The 16,031-nt window shown below is 42.0% G+C and overlaps 1 long non-coding RNA gene across 3 annotated transcripts in view; it reads right to left on the bottom strand.

Moving 5' to 3' along the window:
- The window catches only part of LOC108537110 (uncharacterized), a 33,568-nt gene extending 21,849 nt beyond the window's left edge, over nt 1-11,719 (bottom strand). For all 3 annotated transcript variants that reach the window (XR_001887714.1, XR_001887713.1, XR_001887715.1), the window contains exon 1: nt 11,634-11,719. This is a non-coding gene — a long non-coding RNA (uncharacterized LOC108537110). The remainder of the gene's footprint in view (nt 1-11,633) is intronic.
- Nucleotides 11,720-16,031: the final 4,312 nt, after the last annotated feature.

The raw sequence follows: 16,031 nt of genomic DNA, 5'->3' as shown, positions 1-16,031 counted from the left end.
CTTTATTGATTTACTTCTCGAAGTGTGTGCATTACACATATGTGACGGGGAGGGAATGCCAGTGAATACAATCTGGGGCACCTCTTTTAACTATCATGCTTTACACACATGAATATGTACACTGCAAGAGATTTTATCAGGCATTTCTTGTGTACTTGAAACCTGAGGTTAAGACTTGAGAATCCCATAGGGACGTTGTGAAGTTTGAATGTGGTTAACACAGTGATTATCAAACTTTAATGTGCATTGAATTAGAGAAGGATCCTAATAAAACACACATTCCAATTCGGTAGGTCTGGGGTGGGACCTGAGGTTCTGCATTTCTAACAAGCTCCCAGGCCATGCTGACACTGCTGATCTGGAACCATACTTTGGGGATGAAATGTAGAGAAAAAGACCAGCACCTGAGTCAATAAGTGGACATCACAGTAGTAACCAACCCGCCTACACTACAGAGATACTGACCACACCACAGAGAGGCGATTCCCTTGGATACTGCGGTTAAGGTCATCACTTGCTTCTGAGTAAGAAGAAAGTAGACTTAAATGTACCCCATTTAGACTCGCTGTCCCCTACCTATTCCATCATTCACATACTACTTAGAAGTCCAAAATTTTCTGAAATTTTGGCTAAAATTATTTCATCAATGGGTTTCAAATCTCTACACTTTTGCTTACACACACAACAGGCCATGTTGAACAATTTACTATAGCCATTGCTGTGTGTATGTACAAAAAAACCCCCCACATTGCCCCCTCAGAGAGGAAGACAAGCACTAAAGTAAAGTTGGCCAATTTTTGACATAATATGGAGATTATTTTTTCATATCTTTAAATATTCATGATACTTAATATGCTCTGCGTTCGGGGTCCATCCTATGTGACTTGGTTTATCCAGCTCTGTGTTGTTTTCCTTCTGTTTTAGGCAGAGATGCCTACCAGACACCAGGAAGCATGAAACCAAAGCAAATAGATGAGTAGACTCATTCCAGTGTCCATCTCCCCTCTGAAACCTTTCCCTGGCACCTTTGCCTTCCCCAATCCCAGCCACCGTTCCTAAAGAATAAGTTATTTTTTGCTGCCACAGGCCTTCAAGCATGTCCTCGGGGAGAACCTGCTGAAATTAATTGTAGTTATTTACTGATGTCTCCCCTACTCCACTATGTTGTGAACTCCTCAGAGAGAGACTTTATGACTTATTTATCATCATATCTCCTGAGCATAGTAGTGTTTGGCACAGAAAAGGTACTCGGTAGGCTTTGTTAAATTGAATTAAATTAATTGAATTGCAGGTTAAAGAAAAAAATATTTTCAAGTTCTTTGTAGAAAGTAAGAATTGTAGCCTCTAAAGTGAGAATGGGGCAGGATCAGATCTGGAATGTAGAGCTGTGAAAGATCACCTGTGCAGGGAATGGCAAGTTATTCAGTCTTGCTGGTATGAACGATGTGCGTGGGTGGGAGGAGAGAAAGGTAGGTAGGAAGTGGAGCCTCAGGGGCTATGGACCCCCACTAAATTATTTTGAATATATGCTATGCGATCTGGAGAAGCATAAAATAAATTTAAAGTGTAAGCAGCTTGATGCTATTTTGTTTATAGACAGAACACTGGCAATAAAATTAAGGCTAGTTGGAGCAGATTGAGACTAGAGGCAGGGATTTAATAATCAAGACCCTGGTCCTTGGAGGGTTGGAAGGATAATGTTTAATAGACCCGGGGTAAACATGCAAATGTGCCTGCATCTCTAGTACTATCCTAGTGCTACCCAAAGATGTTCATTTTCCCAGAGTTTTGAGAGCCCATTGGATTATGTCTGAAAACAACAAAAAATGGGCCTCTCCTCCAAAGACATGAGAAATTTATTTTGTGTTAAAATAACATAAATATATGTAAGAATATGGGGGTGGCCATTTTGGCAAAATGCATTTCCCATCAGCCTACTTGATTTCACTTCCTGCCTTTTGTGAAATATATGTATATAGAAAGCATGAGACTCCCCACTGGGCTCTGCATTTATGCGCATCTGCCGTCCAATTTACAGCTTGCAAAGGAGGTGTTAATTAGTTGGCAGAAGCACCTGAACAGGGAGTACTAGGTTGACTGAGGGGGTGGGAAGGTCTCTGGCATTTCCTTATTCACATAGGCAGAAAAAAAGAAGAAAGGAAACTCACATTGCTGTCCAAAATGGCAACCTCCAAGCCAAGGCAAGTGGTGCAATTATGGCAGGTCCACTTTTCTCTAAAAAGAGAGTCTATTTCTGGAGTCATGTGACTGATATCAGATGCTCATAAGAATTTACTTTAAGTTTCATCTTTATATCCTACTCTCTGAATTGTAAAGATCTTTCAGAGAAACATCGGTAAGATTTTTGCTATTGAATAGGGTAAAATTAACACTGCAGAAGGAGTAAGACTAATTTCCACAGGAAGAAAAGCAGAGGATATGTCTTACAAGAGAAAGGGCAGTGATCCAGAGCCAGGAGAGTCTAGGAGGTGGAGGGTGGAGAGGGGAAGTCACAAATCCAGGTGGAGCTCAAAGGACTTTTCATTCGTGGTCAATAAAAATGTTGGCTGAGTTGAAGGAGGTGGTTCCAGGCAACCATTTGTTGGGGGTGGTGGGAGAAGAGCAAGGCCAAATGAAGATCAAATCCAGTTTTCTTCAATTTGTATATCAACAAAATTCATCCCATCTCTGTAGCTCCAAACCAACAAACAGTTGATGAGACAAAATGAGGAAAGAATTACAGGATGTGATCTGGTAAAATATTTTCATTTTAGAGCTGGCACAACTGAGAGGCAGAGAAGGGAAGTAACCTCTCCAAGGATACTGATGGGGGAATCATGCATGCACATTGGGTTCCTGACTTTCTGCTCATTATTATTCTTGCCAACACACCATATTGTTTTTCCAAAGGTCTCTGAAACATTCCTGGGGGCAGTACCCTCCTCTCAAATGTGATCCAGCCCAGCAACTCTTAACAGCACTGAGCTGTACGGTATTGTTGTAGGAAGAGCAGCAGGGCAAAAACAAAAAGACATGTCTAGGAAAAAAGATATGGACACACAAAAAACTTGAATCACATAGTTATTTATATCTCTAGTGACCATGAAGAGGAAATCAATCAAAAAGTTGGTGAAATAGAAAGTTGCAGTTGGTTAATAAATATTGCATGCACCAATGGGGCAGAAGACATTGTGTTAAAAATTCAGAGGTGCTCGGATTACATATATAAAGAATACAGGGAGAGCGCTTACTTTCTACTTTGGAAAATGCCACTGAAACTTCATAAAATACAGCTTACACTGAAGCAATGCAAAAAGGAAAAAGCAACATAAATTGAGCTTTTAGCACACTCAGCAAGCACTCTTTCAGGCTGCCAAAGTACAAGGTACCTGAACAAAGAGAAAAGACTTTTTATCCAACCCCAGGATGGCTGCCCCTAGCTCCTGATGAAGTTAAGGTGTCCAAACAGAGAAAGCAAACAGAGTAGAGGAAATTCAGTGAGGCAAACAAATGAGGGCTGGGCCTTTCTAGGAGATCAGAGGGCTCCAAGCTCTGCTGCTTCCTTCAGCAAATGCTAATGAGCCCATGAGAAGACAAAACACAATGTGTTTTCTGAACACACATCCCAGACAGAAAGGAATTCTTGAAGTATATAATTAGGAGCAATTAGCGATGACTAGAGAGGAGCAGGGATAGGATGTATAACTGGCTGATCCCGTTACACTTCCCCTAAGAATTGTGGGAGGTGGACTGCTTAGGGCTTTTCTGAACTGAGCCGGCCTTGGGCTGTGTGCTCACAAGCTTGGGGATAGATACTGGAAAATCAAAGGTGATGTTCTTACCCAAGTTTACTAAATATTTTCTCTGTTAATTGTTTTAAGCCCCCAGTTCTCAGGCCAGTCTGATGGCAGATTTTCAGTAATATTTACCAGTGAGGACATGCAATGAAATGAAGTGATAAAGGAGATACACACATTTCCTGTCCCTAAACTCACCCTCTGTGCAAGTTGTGAAGGTTTTGGCAGAGGTAGGGCAGGCGGGCTTTAGTTAAAAATAAAGCCTTTCTAGTTGTTTTGTACTAGTTCCACACAGACTGTAAAACCCAGCAAAAGGAAACCAGAGTGATGTTTTCATTGCTTGAGGATTCATGAGGTGCAATAGAAGATAAAGGAGAGAGGCCCTCTTACAGCCTATGGGAACATGTATTGGGGAAGGTTGGTTCAAATCCAAAATCCTCTGCTCACTAGCTATGCAAACTTAAGAAAGCTATTTGATCTTTCTGAGTCTTGGTTTGCTCATCTGCAAAATGGGCCCGAATCATCCTGGATTATTGTAGGGATTAATAAGACAATGGCCTCAACTGGCATTTCTGAACAACATGAGGCAACTGGCTAATACATTCATTTACCCAAATGTGTGCTTTAGAGTCAGTTTATCTTGGAGGGTTCACCAGGAAACTGCATTGCTGAAAATTAAACGTTCTAAACCTGGGAGATTTATTGGGGGTTTTTTATGGCCAAGGTGGGTATTTGGCAATGCCTACTTTTAAAGGTTTTCAAATTAAAATTATTTGGGTAAGCATTAATGGCATCAAATTTTGGAGCCAATCATCCTTTTTTGGAATGTTCCTAATGTACTTTTCTCATTTTGTAAATTGTGATAAAACATACATAGCATAAAATGTACCATTTTAGTCATTTTTAAGTGCACAGCCAGTGGCATTAAGTCCACTCACATTGTTGTGCAACCGTCACCACCATCCACCTCCAGAAGCATTTTATCTTCCCCGGCTGAAACTCTGTATCCATTAAACATGAATTCTCCACTCCCCACTCCTGCCAGCCCATGGTCACCCCCATTCTACTTTCTGTCTCTGTGAATTTGACTACTCTAGGAACCTCATATAAGAGGAATCACACAATATTTGTTTTTTTTTTGGGGGGGGGGGATAGGGGACAGGTGGGAAGACTGGCTAATTTCACTTAATGTCTTCAAGGTTTATCTGTGATGAGGCATGTGTCAAAATTTCCTTCCTTTTTAAGGCTGAATAATATTTCATTCTCCATGTGTGTATACCACCACAGTGTTTTTATCCATTTATCTTTCAATAGACACTTGGATTGCTTCTCCATTTTGTCTATTGTGATAATGCCATTATGAACATGGTAGTAACCTGAATTTTATCTTTTAAGAAAAAGTATTTGTTTCAGTTCATAGGTGCGCTCTTGATTCATATCTGATAATTGCTGGGTTGGTTTTCTCTTCAAGCAGATTGCCTCCTCAGGTTCTTAACATCTTACAAAAATGTCAGTCCTAACCCTAGCTCAGTCAGCTGTTAAAGCATATGAATTTGCAATTAAGAAAAAAAAAAAAAAACCTAATAGCTGCACACCAGGTACTTGTCAGAGAGTATAATCCAAAATGTAATGCACCTCAGTACCCTTCAAAAGACTTGTTGAGAAACACACACCTTATTAAATGAGAGCTGCTTGAAGGTTTACTCTTTCCAATTTATTCCTAAATTAAGCCAGACAACCATGGTGCTCAGTAACTGGCAGCTATTGATTAAGTCTTCATACAAGTGATCTGCATCCTGCCTTGATAAAAGAGTTGCACTTAGCTTTAGTCTTACTCATCTGTGGATTTATGAAACCATATTGTATTTGCTGTGTAGATATTTTTCAGGATGTTGTTTACTTTCTCATATTGTGCCCTCTTTAGAAGGACCCATGGAAGAAATAGTCATTTGGTGCAGCATCAGCTATGCCTTCCTGGAACTACTGGTTTATTTTAATTCTTGTAGGTACAGAATTGTGTAACAAATTGTGTACTGATCATTGCTTTGGCTACTAGAAAGCTTCAATACAGATTAGTTACACACCTGTAACAAAAGCCATGGAAATGTATTTTATTTATTAAATAGGTATGAATTTTACATATTAAACCCAGCTCTGGTTTTATCCTACACTTCCTACCCTTTGTGATGATTTTCTCACTTATTCCTTCTTGAGGTTGTGTGTTTGTGTAAATAACTCTGAAAGACAGGCAGAGAGAAAGAGAGCAGATTTCTTTTAAATCGCAGAGAAAATGAGAATATCATTCAAGTTCTTGGCTGCAAACACAGAAACCAATTCTAATTAACTTCCATACAAATTAATTAATTAAAAAAGGAATTTATGGGAAGCTATTAGTTTAGCTCACAAAATTATTGGGAAGAGTGGGAATGAGGATAAAAAAAAAATAGGCAGTATTCCAGAGAAACTAGGCAATTGGCACTGCAGGCATGCCCTGTCACAGGAACAGTCAGAAAAGACATCGCAGCTTAGCCCTGTCTTGTCTGCAGCTCTGCATAATTCTTTTCCTGCTAAGGGCCCAGGAAGAGTGCTACTACTTGCTGGGGTCTTTTTACTGGGGGTTGTGGGGTTTTGCTGGGATTTCTCTGAAATAGGATAGGTGTTTAGATCATTCTTTGCCCACAAACAATAAATATCCGCTGTAGATATTAACAGACAGAGAGGGAGAGACATTGGGATTATGGAAAAATAAAAAAGAATTGAAGTAGCATGGTGGCCTTATTCCTGTTGAAGAAGGATGGTTAGTAGAGAAATGATCTAGAAATTAAAGGTGTACATAACTATCTGATATTATTTGGCTATGTGCCCACCCAAATGTCATCTTGAATTGTAGTTCCCATAATCCTCACGTGTGGTGGGAGGGACCTGGTGAGAGGTAATTGAATCATGGAGGTGGCTGCCCCCATGCTATTCTCATGATAGTGAATGAGTTCTCACAAGATCTGATGGTTTTATAGATGGTTTCCCCCTTCACTCAGCTCTCAATCACCTTCTTCCTGCCAACATGTGAAGAAGGATGTGTGTGCTTCTCCTTCTGCCATGATTGTAAGTTTCCTGAGGCCTCCCCAGTCATGCTGAACTGTGAGTCAATTAAACCTCTTTCCTTTATTAATTACCCAGTCTTGGGTATGTCTTTATTAACAGTGTGAGAATAGACTAATAAAGTAAATTGGTACCAGGTAGTGGGGTGCTGCTGTAAAAATACCTGAAAATGTGGAAGAAACTTTGGAACTGGGTAACAGGAAGAAGTTAGAAGAGTTTGGAGGGCTCAGAAGAACACAGAAAAATGTGAGACAGTTTGGAACTTCCTAGAGGCTTGGACAGCTCAGAAGACAAGAAGATGTGAGAGAAAGTTTGGAACTTCCTAGAGACTTGTTCAATGGCTTTGACCAAAATGCTGATAGGGATATGAACAATAAAGTCCAGGCTGAGGTGGTCTCAAATAGACATGAGGAACTTCTTGGAACTGGAGTGTATTAATTCGTTTTCATAATGCTAACAAAGATATACCCAAGACTGGGTAATTTATTGAAGAGGAGTTTTAACAGACTTACAGTTCCACATGGCTGGGGAGGCCTTGCAATGATGGTGGAAGGCAAGGAAGAGCAAGTCGTATCTTACATGGATGACAGCAGGCAAAGAGAGAGCTTGTGCAGGAAAACTCCTCCTTCTATAACCATCAGATCTCATGAGACTTATTCATGATCACGAGAGCAGCACGGGAAAGACCTGTTCCCATGATTCAGTTATGTCCCACTGGGTCTCTCCTACCACATGTGGGAATTCAAGATGAGGTTTGGGTGGGGACACAGCCAAACGATGTCATTCTGCCCATGGCCCCTCCCAAATCTCATGTCCTCACTTTTCAAAACCAATCATGCCTTCCCAACAGTCCCCCAAAATCTTAACTCATTTCAGCATTAATTCAGAAGTCCACAGTGCAAAGTCTCATCTGAGATAAGGCAAGTCCCTTCTGCCTATGAGTCTGTAACATCAAAAACAAGTTAGTTACTTCCCAGATACAATGGGGTACAGGCATTGGGTAAATACAGCAATTCCAAATGGGAGAAAATGGCCAAAATAAAGGGGCTAGAGGCCCCATGGAAGTCCAATATCTAGTGGGGCAGTCAAATCATAAAGCTCCAAAATGATATCCTTTGATTCCATGTCTCACGTCCAGGTAATGCTGATGTAAGAGGTAGGTTCCCATGGTCTTATGCAACTCCACCCCTATGGCTTTATAGGGTACAGCCTCCTTCCTGGTTGCTATCATGGGCTGGCGTTGAGTGTCTGTGGCTTTTCCAGGCACATGGTGTAAGATGTCAGTGGATCTACCATTCTGGAGTCTGGAGGATGGTGGCCCTCTTCTCACAGCTCCACTAGGCAGTGCCCCAGTAGGGACTCTGTGTCAGGGATCCCACCCCAGATTTCCCTTCTGCAATGCTCTAGCAGAGGTTGTCCATGAGGATTCTGCCCCTAAAGCAAACTTCTGCCTGGGCATCCAGGCATTTCCATACATCCTTTGAAATCTAGGCAGAGGTTCCCAAACCCCAATCCTTGACTTCTGTGTACCTGCAGGCTCAATACCACATGGAAGCTGCCAAGGCCTGGGGCTTGCACCCTCTGAAGCCACAGCCCAAGCTCTATGTTGGCCCCTTTCAGCCATGGTTGGAGCAGCTGGGTCACAGGTCACCAAGTCCCCAGGCTGAACACAGCATGGGGACCCTGGGCCCAGCCTATGTAACCATATTTTCCTCCTAGGCCTCTGTGCCTGTGATAGGAGGGCCTGCAGTGAAGACCTCTGACATTCCCTGGAGACATTTTCCCCATTGTCTTGTTGATTAGCATTCAGCTCCTCATTACTTATGCAAATTTCTGCAGCTGGCTTGAATTTCTCCTCAGAAAATAGGATTTTCTTTTCTATCACATTGTCAAGCTGCAAATTTTCTGAACTTTTATGCTCTGTTACCCTTTCAAAATTGAATGCTTTTAACAGCACCCAAGTCACCTCTTGAATGTTTTGCTGCTTAAAATTTCTTCTGCCAGATACTCTAAATCGTCTCTCTCAAGTTTGAAGTTCCATAAATCTCTAGGACAGGGGTAAAATGCCACCAGTCTCTTTGCTAAAACATAGCAAGAGTTACCCTTGCTTCAGTTCCCAACAAGTTCCTCATCTCCAACTGAGACCACCTCAGCCTGGGTTTAATTGTCTATATCATTATCAGCATTTTGGCCAAACCCATTCAACAAGTTTCTAGGGAGTTCCAAACTTTCCCACATTTTCCTGTCTTCTTCTGAGCCCACCAAACTATTCCAACTTCTGCCTGTTACCCAGTTCCAAAGTTGCTTCCACATTTTCAGGTATCTTCTCAGCAGTGCCCCACTTCTTGTTCCAATTTACTGTATTAGTCTGTGCTCACACTGCTGATGAAGACATACCCGAGACTGAATGATTTATATAGGAAAGAGGTTTAATGGATTTACAGTTCCATGTGACTGGGGAGGCTTCACAATCATGGTAGGAAGTAAGGAGGAGCAAGTCATGTCTTACATGGATGGCAACAGGTAAAGAGAGACCTTGGGCAGGGAAACTTTTCCTTATATAACCATGAGATCTCATGAGAATTATTCACTATCAGGAGAACAGCATGAGAAAGACCTGCCCCTATGATTCAATTACTTCCCACTGAGTCTCTCCCACAACACATGGGAATTCAAGATAAGATTTGGGTGGGGACACAGCCAAACCATATCATGGAGCAAAGGGGACTTTTGCTGTGCTTTAGCAAAAAGACTGGTGGCCTTTTGCCCCCACCCTAGAAATCTATGGATCTTTGACCTTGAAAGAGATGATATATGGTATCCGCAGGAAGAAATTTCTAAGCAGCAAAGGGTTCAAGAGGAAGCAGAGCATAAAAATTTGGAAAATTTGTAGCCTGAAGATGCGATATAAAAGAAAAACCCATTTTCTGGGGAGGAATTCAAACTTTCAAGCTGGCTGCAGAAATTTGCATAAGTAATGAGGAGCCAAACGTTATTCACAAAGACAACAGGCAAAATGTCTCCAGGGCATGTCAGAAACCTTCACAGAGTCTCCCATCACAGGCCCAGAGGCCTAGGAGGGAAAAATGGTCCTGCACTGGGTCCTTGGCCGGAACTTTGTCCCAGCCATGGCTAGAAGGGGCCAAGGTATATTTCAGGACGTTGCTTCAGAGCATGCAAGCACCCAGCTTTGGCAGCTTTCATGCAGTGTTGGTCCTACGAATGCACAGAAGACAAGAATTGAGGTTCGGGAACCTCCACCTATATTTCAGAGAACGTATGGAAATGCCTGGATGTCAAGGCAGAAGTCTGCTGCAGAGGTGGATCCCTCCTGGAGAACCTCTGTTAGGGCACTGCAGTAAGAAAATGTGGGGTCAGAGCCCGTATGCAGAGTCCCCACTGGGGCACTGCCTAGTGGAGCTGTGAGAAGAGGGTCACCATCCTCCAGTCCCCAAAATGGTAGATCCACAGAGAGCTTGCACTGCACACCTGGAAAAGTCACAGACACTCAATGCCAGCCCATGAAAGCAGCCAGGAGGAGAGCTATACCTTGCAAAGCCACAGGGGTGAAGCTGTCCAAGTTCGTGGGAGCCCACCTCTTGCATTAGTGTGACCTGGATGTGAGACATGAAGTCAAAGGAGATTATCTTAGAACTTTAAGGTTTAATGACTTTCCTTTTGGATTCTGGACTTGCATGGGGCCTGTAGCCCCTTTGTTTTGGTCAAATTCTCCCATTTGGAATGGGTGTATTTACCCAATGCCTGCACTGCCATTGTATCTAGGAAGTAACTAACTTGCTTCTGACTTTACAGGATCATATGTGGAAGGGACTTGCCTTGTCTCAGATGAGACTTTGGACTGGACTTTTGAGTTAATGCTGAAATGAATTAAGACTTTGGGGGAACTGTTGGGAAGGCATGATTGGTTTTGAAATGTGAGGACATGAGATTTGAGAAGGGCCAGGGGCAGAATGGTATGGTTTGGCTGTGTCTCCACCAAAATCTCATCTTGAATTGTAGTTCCCATAATCTCCACGTGTGGTGGGAGGGACCTGGTGGATGGCAAATGAGTCATCTGGACAGTTTCCCCATGCTATCCTTGTGATAGTAAGTGCTCATGAGATCTGATCATTTCACAAGGGGCTTCCCCCTTCACTTGGCTCTCATTCTTCTCCATCCTGCCACTATGTGAAAAGGACATGCTTTCTTCCCCTTCCACCATGAGTATAAGTTTCCCGAGGCCTCCCCAGCCATGCTGAACTGTGAGCCAATTAAACCTCTTTCCTTTATAAATTACCCAGTCTCAGGTATGTCTTTAGTAGCAGCATGAGAACAGACTAGTACACTATCATATGTAACTTCCCACAGAAAAGTGTCGTTTTTGGAGAAATTGTAGCTCCAGAGATGTTTGTCTTCACAGAGCTATTAAGGATAGAAGAGGAAAGTGTGCTAAAACACTAAACCATTGAATCTCCAAACAATTTTTATTTCATCATCATTTTTACCTAGCTCCCAGGGGAAATATATAACATCAGAAAGCCTGACAGGTGAATGAATCCTCTATAATTTTTTTCCCTTAGAAAATAAAACACATGGGAGCCCAAGGACTCCTTCTGTCCTTCTAGCTAAATATTTAGACCAGAAGCAGGCATAAACAGTGAGCTCCATGATTTTCCTCTTGGAGTCCACTTTAGTTTCATCTGTTCTTCTGAGAAAGGGATAAGGAGAGACACTTACCCAGATTAGAGGAGACATTCAGTCCACCTATTGCACCAAATAGGAAAGAAGGAAAATGGAAAGGACGGGAGGGGAAGGGAAGAAGAGGGGAAGTTAAGGGAGAGGAGGGAAAAGAGGAGGGGAAAGAAGGGGAGAGGAGGGGGAGGGATGGAAGGGAGGGAGGATGGAAGCGCGAGTAGCAAAAGGCTGGAGCGCCGCCCCCAAAGGGTGATGGCTTGGGGTCGAGGGGAGCGCTGAGTGGGGAGGAGAGGGGGAGGCCCCTAAAGGAACAGTATTAGGAAATGGGAATGAGTCTTGAGGATGGGAGGGGAGCAAAGGGAAAGTAGAAATGGAGAAGGGAAACTAGAAAGGGAAGAGAAAGGAAAATTTAAAAAAAGGGATCAGAATAGAAGAAAAAGAAAGGGAAGGAGACAGGAGCGGAGGGAAGGAAGAGGAAATATAGAGGGAAGGATGAGAGGTGCTATGATTTAAGTGTCCCTTCCAACAGTCATGTTGAAATTTAATGCCATTGTGATGGTATTAAGAGGTGGGGTCTTTAAGAGGTTATTAGGTCATGAAGGCTCTGTCCTCATAATGGATTAAGGTTGTTATCAAGGGAATGGGCTCGTTATCTCAGGAGTTAGACCCCCTTTTTCTCTGTCTCATATGCACTCACCTGCTCTCACCCTCCTCACCACATAAGGCATCCTCTATGTTAGGATGCAGCAGTACGTCTCACACCAGGTGAGGCCCCTCGGTCCTGGATTTCCAAGCCTATAGAAATGTGAGCCAGCCAGGCATGGTGGCTCCCACCTGTAATCCCAGCACTTTGGGAGGCCGAGGCAGGTGGATTATGAGGTCAGGAGATCAACACCATCCTGGCTAACACGGTGAAATCCCGTCTCTACTAGCCGGGCGTGGTGAGCTGGGCGCCTGTAGTCCCAGCTACTCTGGAGGCTAAGGCAGGAGAATGGCGTGAACCCGGGAGGCGGAGTTTGCCTTGAGCCAAGATCGCGCCACTGCACTCCAGCCTGGGCAACACAGCGAGAGTCCGTCTCAAAAAAGAAAAAAGAAAAAAAGAAATGTGAGCCAAGTAAATCTCTTTTCTTTATAAGTGTCCCACTCTATGGTATTCTGCTATAGCATCAGACAATGAACCAGGGCAGGAGGGAAGGAAAAGCAAAACAAAACCAAAAGAGAGGACTTCTGAGGAAGCTTCAAGGAAAGGAGAACTTTAAACCCCATTGCTTCTTCCATGTGGAGCCCAGATTGATGGCAGTCCTCTCATCTGTGTAGGCTTTGGCATGCCTTAGCAGACATCAAGTTCTTTGTCCCTTTCCAGGGTCATCTGACACATTTTATGATTGGAGGTCAGGCTTCATTGAAGATTGCACATTCTAAATAGATATTTTGACTTCATATCCCCACTGCCCACCATGACAAATAATCTCAAACATCTGCACCCAACAAGTTTATTTTTCCTGGTTACCTCTCATATGTGGTAACCAGGTAACATGAGGATACCAGCTCTACTACTATGCTCACCAAATAATTTTCAAATGGAAACTTGACATCCGATGTAGGTTTGCATACTAGGGAAGGATACACTGAGATGCTAACACGAATATCTGGTGCCCCTTTGCCTGTTCTAATCTTACTATAAATTAAAAATTTGGCATAGGCACAATTAACTCTTCTGTCAATTTCTGAGCTTGGTCTGTATGGAGTAGTCTCTTGAACTCATTTAGCTATTCATGCACTGAGTACATCACATTTTTAAAACTACAAAGCTGTGTATCCTACCGGGATGCTCAAGGGTCATGATAACTTCATCCACTTCCACCATCTGAAGTCCTACAGGAGTGGCTGACAGGATTCTAGAATAGTAACAACACTTATCATTTATCACTTATATACCAGGCACTATTCTACATACCCTTTTATAAAAAACAAAAATTAATTTATTCCCACAACACCAGTGTGAGATAGGTACTATAATTATTACCATTCTACAGATGACAAAACTGAGGCACAAAGAAGTTAAATAGCTTGCCCCAGTGGTGGAGACAAGATTCACTCCCACGTAATCTGGCTCCTAAACTTGCATTCTAGAGTGTTATACTACAATGCCTCTGGGGATTGATGACATTTATATCTTGGCTCTATGAATGACTACAAATAGCACATCTGGAAATCATTGATCTGAAGTCTTTGGAGAAGCTATGTCTAGTGACTTAGAGTTGCTTTGATATTGAAAAGCAAAGCAAAACAAAATGGCAAAGAAACAAAACAAAACAAAACAAAACACATGTGGCATGTGCTAGGTTGTTCTGCAAGCTGTGCACCAAAGTAATGTCTTCAGCATGGGAACCAACCAAAAAGATTTAGTCAGATATACACATGGATGTTGAAAGATTGTTCCAGAAGAAACACTCCTCCTCAATTGGTTCAAATGATCTTTCTAGACCTCTGCATGTGTAATTCCAATGCCTCTCCAGTTGTTTGTGATACCTGCATTGACAGGCATCAAATATGTAGCAGGGAGTGCAAAGAATGAACTGCCAACATCAAACCTCGTCACATAAAAGGGAAAGACGACAATTTGGTGGGGATCCTTCTACTAGGGTCTTCTTCCTTAATTGTCCTCCCATGTTCAGTATGAGTCAGAGGTTCACTAATGAGCCGTGTTGGTGACTTTTAGTTTCTCTATTCAGGCACATCAACAGGACTTTCAGCACCAACTAGAGTCTGGCTCATTGTAGCCATTCTTTCTTTGTTATTTTATAGCAAAAGGCTGCGAATTTCAAAGTTAGAGCATGTGGATTCCCACCACCACAAGTCCCACAACTGAAGCCCAGGTCATCCACAAATCAGAGTAAAGCCTGGGTTGGGATGTCCCCATCAATACTAAAGTCACTTCTCCTACAGTGACTGGCCAGAACCCAAACTATTGGATTAGTGACTCTTCTCTGGTGGCATCCACAGTCATTTCTCTGTCTATACCACCTGAGTCACCAAGTCGAAGTCCATGCTCTTCTCCACTAAGCTATACTGACTCTCTTTCAGCATTTGTATATTTAATTGTACCCTCTGTGGTATTGGAATATAGGATTCCTATAGCTAAAACATTTTCATCAATAAGCTGTGTCAGAAAATTTACTATTAAAAAAAAAAACAAAAAAAGAACCATCAAAGCATTCCACAGTGTAACTTACAGCTTCCTATCCTAGCAGTTAGGCCTGAGAACAAAGCCTGGCACTGCCTCAGGCCTGGCCTGTTTCAGCCTCCTAGGCTTTTCTTGCTCAATTTCCAACCAGGGTTTAATCTCTTTGACCCATTTAACTGGTCTTACTTTCTCCACTCATCCATATCTCAGGCTACTGGATCCTTTCCTAATCTGGGATGAAGCATTTGTTCTTGACTCTCCTACTCTCTGGAACTCTCTTATTATTTTATCCTCCCTCAACTTCAACAGAAAGTGACCCTTGTTGCCCCAGTTGCTGCTAGCCCTGCCTCTGAAGGGGAGTCAAGCTCCCTGCCTTTTTTCTCTCCCATTGATCCCATATTTTTGAGTGACTCATTAATTTTTATTTCAATATCTAAGTCCTAGAGGCAAAATGCCCTCAAGTTACATGGACAGGCCTGCCTCCCCATTTCCATTCTCTAAACAACAGGAACCTTATTTTTATGGATGATTAATTTGGTTCAATTAAAATTGGATTTATTGAGTGTTTTGCTACTTACAAAACACTACATACTTACTGTAGAAAATTCAAAAATTGCAAGTATATATAACAGAAAAAAGTGAGAATTCTTATTAACATCCACATGAGACAACTATTGTTAACAGTTTGGTATACATGGCTGTGTGTGTGTGTGTGTGTGTGTGTGTGTGTGTGTGTGTGTAAAATATACAAATGTTCTCAACTTACAATGGAGTTACAGCCAGATAAGCCCATCATAAGTTGAAAATACATTCAATACACCTAAACTATCAAACATTACAGCTTAGCCTAGTCTACCTTAAATGTGCTCAGAACATTTGCATTATCCCACAGTTGGGCAAAATCATCTAAAACAAAGCCTACTGTATATTAAAGTGTTGAATAGCTCATGCAATTTATTGAGTACTGTACCGAAAGTGAAAGTCAAAATGGTTGTATGGGAACCATCATAAAATTGAAAAATCCTAAGTTAAATCTTACTAATCCTAAGACTACCTGTATATACAATATATATAATATATCTGTATCTATATAAAATTGGAGTTTCTTGAAACTGTTTTGAAGTTGTACTATCTATACCATTTTGGAACTTGTGTTTTTCTCACTCAATATATTCTAAACATATTTTCCTATCAGAACATATAAATCTAGCTCAAGGTTTGTAAAAGGTTATGCAGTGTTCCGTTGTATAAAT

Source organism: Rhinopithecus bieti, unplaced genomic scaffold, assembly GCF_001698545.2.
Source record: "Rhinopithecus bieti isolate Rb0 unplaced genomic scaffold, ASM169854v2 scaffold_14741, whole genome shotgun sequence".
Classification (NCBI taxonomy): Eukaryota; Metazoa; Chordata; class Mammalia; order Primates; family Cercopithecidae; genus Rhinopithecus; species Rhinopithecus bieti.
This window is presented reverse-complemented; position numbering and strand designations above follow the sequence as displayed.